Source organism: Elephantulus edwardii, unplaced genomic scaffold, assembly GCF_000299155.1.
Source record: "Elephantulus edwardii isolate Elephantulus edwardi_28Jun2011 unplaced genomic scaffold, EleEdw1.0 scaffold00177, whole genome shotgun sequence".
Taxonomy (NCBI): Eukaryota; Metazoa; Chordata; class Mammalia; order Macroscelidea; family Macroscelididae; genus Elephantulus; species Elephantulus edwardii.
In genome coordinates this window covers 4,780,273-4,788,824 of record NW_006399927.1, presented here as the reverse complement: position 1 = coordinate 4,788,824, position 8,552 = coordinate 4,780,273, and the positions used below count along the sequence as shown (strand labels likewise).

Here is an 8,552-nt window from a genome sequence, read left to right as displayed (position 1 = left end):
CAAGAAGTCCATTGAAAATATGTCACTTTTTGGACTTGACATCTTATTTTGTGCCTGTGTAAGATGTGAAGTATCCTGCTTTTTACATGACATTGATGTGGTAGATTTTTTCATGCCTGAGGTGACAATAGTTTTTTGAAAAAGCTGGAAAAATTATTTTATGAAGCATTAAGAAGCACTGAATATAATTAAACTGTGGTCCAGAGTTAGATACAACTTCATAACAACTCAGTTTTAAAATAAAAGTTATTGTAGGTGAGATCATGAAATTTCCTAATACTTGATTATAATACATTGCACTAATAATATTCTAAAACAAATCATTATTTACAGTAGATGGGAGTATTTATGTAAAACCCAGCATCAAGTATATTTTATATGGGTATATATCCCAAGATTATATGAGCTAGGGAACATCATATATCTCAACAGCAGTACTAGAGTGCGGAGTAGAGACTAGAGTTTGTAAATGCTTTTGAAAGCATTGGGTTTGGAGGATAATTCTTGTTTTTAAAGCCTCAAGATTTTCTCAGAACTGAAGCCAAAATTGTAACTGCCACAGAAGAAGTGTAAAAGGAAGCTTTCCTTTACTTGTTCATCTGCTTTGGAAAGTCCAGTATCTCTGAAATAGGAACAACTGTGATGAGGATGTGAACAGGGTCTCTCAAAGGAAAGTAAGTAAGTATGACTTACTGTTCTGGTTATCAGGTGTAAACTTCACATTTCCCTAATGCTTGGCAGCACCAAGACATTTCAGTAGTAGTTCGTCATAAATCCAACATTCTCCATCTCCATAAAATAACCTCATCTCCCACTGAATTTCCTTCTTCTTCCTTTCTCGAGCTTCTGCTCTTTGCCTTTCTTCAAGTCTGTGCTTTTCTTCAGTTGCTGTACCACTATCTCTCATTTTTAAGTTGAAAGTGTCATCCTTCCAAAGGTGGTGGGTTCATACTCATTCTCATCCAACTTCCTCACTTTCTTCTTGATTATAGGCAACTTCTTGGTATCTATAAAGATGGTATTTTCCCCCTGTTGTGTATTTTGTATACATTATATTATTCTTTTCCCCTTCAATTGAGCAAAATGACTTCTTGTCATTTGGAGAGAAAAAAAAATCGCAGTTGTAATTCTGTGCTTCTTGTCCCCATAGAAAGTTTTTGTGTGGAAGACGATAGTCTCACAATAGCCTATTTTGGAACAATTAATAGTTCCACCCAGGGTACTATGAGGATAGACCTTCCATAACCATTTGGGAATGTGAGAATGTAATGCTCGCCATATTCTAGGCATGAGAAACAGCCTTGCCCTATGTTATGTACCCCAATTGACATTCCAAGGAGTTTTGACTTGGTCCATATATGAGCATTGAATTGTATCTTGTTAAAACACTCAGCACATAAAAGCTGAAATGGGTGGATGATGAGAAACTTGCTCGGCTACAAATGTTACTCTGCTTTTGGAAACCCAGGGGACCGGTCCTTCTGATATCAGCTCTGTGTTCTCTTCTGTGTCATTTGGTAATATCCAGTGACAGTGAAAGATCTCACCCAAAATAGGATTATTTGCCTTTTTGGCAATCAATCCTCTCCTTCCCGCATGAAAGGCTGAGAGGGACCACTTCACCACTTGAACCATTCTATCTCTGGCATTTTTTTTGATAAGTAATGCTCACAAACAGGTCTGGATGTGTTAAAACGTCTGCATACATTTCTACAAGAGATCTTCTTTCAAGAATAAATGTTGGAAGGACTACCTTAGTAAAATTCATTCTAAGCCTAACCTGGAACAAGATATGCATTATAATGCTCTTATTCTCTTCCACTAATCCTGCATCTCCTTCATCATCTCTATCTCATTGGAATCGAAAAGATCAGCATCATTTGTTCCATTGGACATGGAAGAAGTAAGTGATTCTGTGGTGTCTGGTCATTTCGGACTATTTCCTGAGCTGCTGTGTGTCAAGACTGAGGCAGATCCAGAGGATTAAGTGCTTTGGGGACAAGCCACTTTGATGGTTTGTATTCATCAGCATCATAGAATTCATCCTCACTGTTAGAATAAGAGAATTCTGGAACTGTGTTTGGAGATAAGTTGACATGGCTTGGAGGAGTTAGACTACTACAAGGTGGTAAGTGTCCACTGACTGTACTATTTGGTGTTGGAGTCTGATGATGTCCCAGAGTAGTTAATACAAGTCCAACTGGTAGGGATGATGGATGCTGCTCTGACTTACACAACTGAGCAGGTTCTGAAGGTGGAACAGTCTGGGAAGGTATTGTGCTGACCACGAGTTCCAGGAGACATCTACAGGATTAATAGTACTTTCAGCAATTTGCAACAATACAACGCAGTGTTTAATTGTTTCTACCATGCTATATTTGTGGTCTCCTTGAAAGTTTCTAATTTTCTGTAAAAAATAAGTTTAAACTTTCTCTGTTCATCAACCTTGCAGTTGTGAAGTTTGTCATAAAAAAATCTTTAATTGTTCTACCAAGATTTGTAGGTAAGCATCAGCTTCAGTAAGTTTTATTATCAAAGTCTTGGACACTGGGAACAAATTCTGAATCCAAACCTTTACAAGTGGCCAGCAAGCAAGCCATTCGCCAAAGCCCCCACCCACTGTGCCTCCAGAGCAGGGAGCTGGGGGATGCTCCCAAGCACCCCTGTGCCTCCCCTCTCAGCCCACCCCAGGACAGCAGTGCAGTCAGATAGTAGGTTCTTGAGCTTAAGTCACTGCTCCACAAAGGGCCGGGCAGTTACATGGCCTGTGTTTCTCTCTGAACTTCTGACCCAAGAGAAGTTTCAGTTCAGGATCTGTGAAAGCAGGCTCTTCTGTTTATAACTGTTGCAGCTTGGTCAGAGTGAGATGTTCTGGACTAAAGGAAGTTAGTTGACTTGATGTGAGGAGATGTAAGGCGAAACGTGGAGTCAATGACACAGTGCACAAGGAAGGCACTGGCTCAGGGCATGGGCTCAGATGCAGGATGGGCATGGACACAGGGCAGACATGGGCACAGAGCATGGGCACAGGCACAGGGCATGGGCACAATTCACATGCGTAGATTCTCCCTGATTGTGTGGGGTCCTTTCTTAAATTCCAGCTTTCTGGGCCACTCCTCTGGCTGAGCCACTCCATGGCTGTGATACTCTTTGATTTTGCTCCTGGCTCTGATATGCCTCAGGCATGGCTTTGCCCCCAGCCCAGTTTCACTCCTGGTCTGACTTTAGGATTGGTTTTCCTTTGTGATTAGTGTGTTTATACAACCTGCATTTGTAGAAGGTGAGCAAATCCCCTCTCTTCACTCAATCTAGTGAGAGGTGGAAAGATCCATGGATTGTGAAAGAAAATATTCTCAGAGTTTGGTCTTGTGTTTGTCTGTAACTAGCTAGGTTACCTGAGCTAAGACTGTAACCTTTCTCATTTCTACTGTCCTTTCTTGTCAGAGGAAGTCTATCCCAGCCACTTTATTAACACATATTTGTCTTTGGAGGATTTACCAGACAATGTGATAATGAAGTTATATCTTTTACACTATTCAAACTTAATAAATATCAAGAAGGAATAAAGATATGGACATAGGACTATGAAAAAGGGAGCTCTGATGGCTTAGAGGTAAGCATTGTACCACCAACCCAAAGGCATTTGGATCAAATCCACCAACCACTCCCTGGGAGGAAGATCAGCAATCTTCTTCTGCATGATTTTCAGCTTCTAAAAACCCTCTAGAACATGAGCTATGGCTTTAACTTGATATTACACAACAATATGTATGAAAGAATTTTAGGAGTATAGCTGCTATTGTATACCATCAAGTCAAAATTGACTCATTGCTGACTCTCCAGTGGATTTTCAGAGGCTTCTTATCACATGGAAAGAGACTGTCCATCTATCTTCCATGAGGAAGGTGATGATTACTACTAGCGTACCAGAGCTACATTTAGAAGTTTAGAATTACCCAGAATATGAAAGCTGTTGCAAGTCTAGACGTTTTCAGAAAAAAATTATCTTGTAAGGATTCAGGATATTTCCTTCTCAGCCAATCCAATTTAAAATTAGCATCAAAACATTCACTGTGCAAGTCAGAGCAGGAACTGTTCTTCCTCCTAGGAGAAAGGGCCCAGGATGGATAGGGTTTGATAGGTGAAGAGACAGGAAGGTCTTAAGGGAAGAATGTCTCTCCATGGTGTGTCACAGGATCAGGACATATATTATCAAACCTTGAGATCTAAGCTGATTAGAAATATGGAGGAGGAGGAAGTCAATAAAATGAAGCTTCCACTATGTTATAGTTGAAAAGTGGTCCTGTTTACACGCACATGCACACACAGATATAAATATAGTTCTGTGCCTTAGACATCTGGGCCATAAGCTGTGATGTATAAATGTTTAACAATCTTTGTGAAGAAGAAGAAGAAAGAAGGAAAACAATCCAAATTTGTAATTTAGTTGATTCTCTTGGTGTAAATCTTTCAACCATGCCTGATTTCAAGCTACCATCAACTGCCTAAACAAGTTCACAGCATTTCTAAACATTTCACAATCAGGCCTCATGAACCAGCAAAACCAAACCAAATATTGGAGCACTCCCTAGAAATCTGTTGTTGTTATGTGGATTCTGGCAACAACAGGCTTTATGTAATCAGACAGTCACATTTTTCCCCCGCCTCTGGAAAGGCTGGTAGACGAAAACCACTGATGTTTTGGTTAACAATTGAATGCTTAACAATTCACTATGAGGGCTCCTGAATTAATGATAAAGTTAGGAAAACATATTATAGGAGATTTTAAACACTAGAAAAGGATAACACCCTGCCATATTTTCATTGCCTTATCTAAAGGATTCTTGGTTTTCCTTCTCCCATATCTTCACCTGTTTATTCCTTTCCTAATCAGATTTTTAAAAATGATATCTAGCAGATGCTACATTCATTGTGGTGGGCACTTACAAAATGTTGGTGCAGATATTTTAATGTGTATCTGTAGAAGATAAGAACTCTTGCAAAATGTAACCATAATGCCATTTGAACCCTACGAGAGCAATAATAGTTTAAACTATTATTCAGTGTCCAAAATTCCAGGTAACTTAATTTTAATATATAGATATAAGCCTTTGAATATACCACGGAGTTCCAAAAGAATAAACAAACTTGCCTAGAAGAAAGTGAAAACAGAGTGCTCCTTAGAAGCAAAGGTAGTGAGACTTGGTCTCACATATTTTGGGCAGTTAATCAGGAGGATCAGTACTTAGAAAAAGACATTCTGGGAGGAGTAATTGTTGTTGTGTACCATTGCATCAGAACCAACCCATAGCTGACCTTGTAGAGGGTTTTCAGAGGCAGTTAATTGCATGGAAGGAGATACTCCATTCTTATCCCATGTAGCAGCTGGTGGATTTTGAAACTGTGTACCTTTGAGATTGCAAAGTAGTTTCTGACCAGTAAGTCATTAGAAATCCCTGGCAACTGTTGAGCACAGTGGAGACCATTAAGATGGTACATAATAGGGCAGGATTTCAATCTCTTGTTCATTGAGTCACTATAGTTGTAGTTGTCTCAATGACACTGAATACCAATAGCAAATTATATAGAGATATATAGATATTTTTGTTTTATTAGGGGTTGTCGAGTCAAGTACAACTAATAAGAATCCTATGAAAAATAGACCTGAATTCTCTCTTAGCTCTTACTGTTATGTACTGTCGAGTCGCTGTAACTCATAGCGACTCTATGTACAACAGCCCTAAACCTTGCTCTATTCCTTGCCAATCTTATTGTCTCTGACACACACATCCCCATTACCTCACTGAATAAGTCAATCCATCTTACAGAGGGTCTTCCTCTCCTGCATTGTCCCTCCACCGTTCCTAGCATGACATCCCTCCCCAAGGACTGATCTCTCTTTGCAACATATTCAAATTATGTCAGATGAAGCTTCAGAATTCTTGCTTCCAAGGAGCAGCCTGGCTTTACCCTCTCCAGGATGAACTTGTTTCTTCTCCTAGCAGTCCATGGTATGTATAGTCAATAGTCTTCTCCAGCACCACAGCTCAAAGACATCAGCTCTCCTATCATTGTAGTAATTTTCCAGCTCTCTGATGCATAGCACATAATTGCCAAGACCATAGCAGGTGCACCTTAGTCTCCAGACTGACATCATTGTTCTTCAGTACTTTGGAGAGGTCTCTGACAGCAGACTCATCCAATGCAATTCATCTTTTAATTTCCTGGCTGCTGGCACCAAGAGTATTGATTGTAGATTCAAGCAAACTGAAGCTATCAACACTCTCAATCTCTTCATCATCTATCATGATGCTGCCAATAGGCCCAGGGTGAGAATATTTTTCTTGATATTGAGCTTCAGTTCATATTGAAGGTTGCAATCCTTGACCTTCTGCAGCAAATATGTCATGTCCTCCTCAATTTCAGCAAGCAGGATTGAGTCATTTGAATAATGTAGATTATTAATGAATCTTCCTCCAATCTTGATGACACACTTCCCGTCACAGAGCCCAGCTTCCTGGATAATCTGTTCCACATAAAAATTGCAAAGATATGGAGATAGGGCACACCCTTGGTCCACACCCTTCCCAATTTTGAACGATGAAGTGATTCTTTGCTCTGTTTTAATGACTGACCTTACTCCAAGTATAGTTTTTGCATAAGCATAATCAAACATTCTGCGATTCCCATTCTCCTCAGAGTCAGCCACAGTTTGTTGTGATCCACACATACAAATGTCTTTGCATAGTCATTGAAACACAGATAGACATTCTTCTGGTACTCTCTGCTTTCAGCCAAGATCCATCTGACACTAGCTAGAATATCCCTAGTGCCACAGCCTCTTCTAAACCCAGCCTGCACTTCAGGCAGTTCTCTGTTGATGTACTGTTCCAGTCATTTTTGGATAATCTTTAGCAGAATGTTGCTCCCATGTGTTATCAATGATACTGCTCCATCATTTCCACATACTGTCAGAAAAAAGTAATTTCTTGATCCATCTTGAAATACAGTGTTGTGAGGGACAGGAAAATATCCATATGCGTACAGGAAAGTCCAGTGAATACCACCACCATTCAAATATATGCAGCAACAACCAGGGCCAAAGAGGAGGAAATAGAAGATTTCTACCAACTTTTGCAGTCAAAGATTGATTGAATGTGAAATCAAGATGCATTAGTAATAATGACTGATTGGAATGCCAACGTTGGGAATAGAGAAGAAGGATCAGCAGTTGGAAAATATGGATTTGGTGACAGAAATGAAACCAGAGATAGAATGATAGAATTTTGCAAAATCAATGACTTATTCATTGCAAATACATTTTATAAGAAACATAAACGCAGGCTATACACATGAATTTCACCTGATGGTATGTATAGGAATCAGATCTATTACATCTGTGGAAAGAATTGCTGGAAAAGCTCAATATCAGTTGTGAAAACTGTTGATTGTGGAACAGACCACCAACTACTCATATGCAAGTTCAAGCTGAAGCTGAGGAAAATTACATCAAGTCCACAGGAACCAAAATTTCATCTTGAGTCTATCCCACCTGAATTCCAAAACCATCTCAGGAACAGGTTTGAGGTCTTAGACATTAATGAGCAAAGACCGGGTGAGCTGTGGGAGGATATCAAGAATATCATCCAGGAAGAAAGCAAAAAGTTATTACAAAGAGGAGAAAGACGAGACCAAGATGAATGTCAGAAGAAACTCTAAATATTGCACTGGAGTGCCAAGTAGCCAAAACAAAGGGAAGAAATTAAGATATTAAGGAGTTGAACAGAAGATTCCAGAGGGCAGCATGGAAAGACAAAGTAAAGTATTACAATGAAATGTGCAAGGAGCTGGAGTTAAAAAATCAAAAGGGCCAAACTCGTTCCACACTTCTTAAGCTGAAGGAACTGATGAACAAATTCAAATCTTGAGTTGCAATACTTAAGGTTGCTTTGGGCAGAATATTAAATGATCCAGGAAGCATTAAAAGAAGATGGAAAGAGTATACAGAGTCATTGTACCAATAGGAATTGGTGGGCACAGAAGAATTTCACGAAACAATGTATGAGTAAGAGCCTGTGAAGATGAAGGAGGACGTTCAAGCTGCTCTGAAGGAATCGGCAAAAAACAAGGCCCTAGAATTGATGGCATACCGATTGACATACTTCAACAAACAGATGCTGCCCTGGATATGCTCACCAAGTTGTGCCAAGAAATCAGGAAAACCACCTGGCTGACTGGAAGAGATCTATATTTGTTCCTATGCCAAAGAAAGGTCATCTGACAGAGTGCAGAAATTATTGAACAGTATTTTAGCTCTTAGCTGTGCTGTTTTTATCAACTGACAAACTTGAGTCCATTACTGCAGTAATTATGTCAGTCTGTCTCTTTGGGAGTCCTATCTCTTTTTATGTATAGATATATGTATTTATGTACATATAAGTGAAGATCATCCAAAAACTATTAGAACAGCACATCAGCAGAGAACTGCCAGAAGTCCAGGCTGGGTTTAGAAGGGGTCGTGGTACTAGGGATATCGTTGCTGATGTTAGAAG

At 39.6% G+C, this 8,552-nt stretch overlaps 1 pseudogene; it reads right to left on the bottom strand.

The window, feature by feature from the left end:
- Nucleotides 1-727: 727 nt before the first annotated feature.
- Nucleotides 728-2,600, bottom strand: LOC102851615 (annotated as a pseudogene).
- Between the last annotated feature and the right edge of the window lie 5,952 nt (nt 2,601-8,552).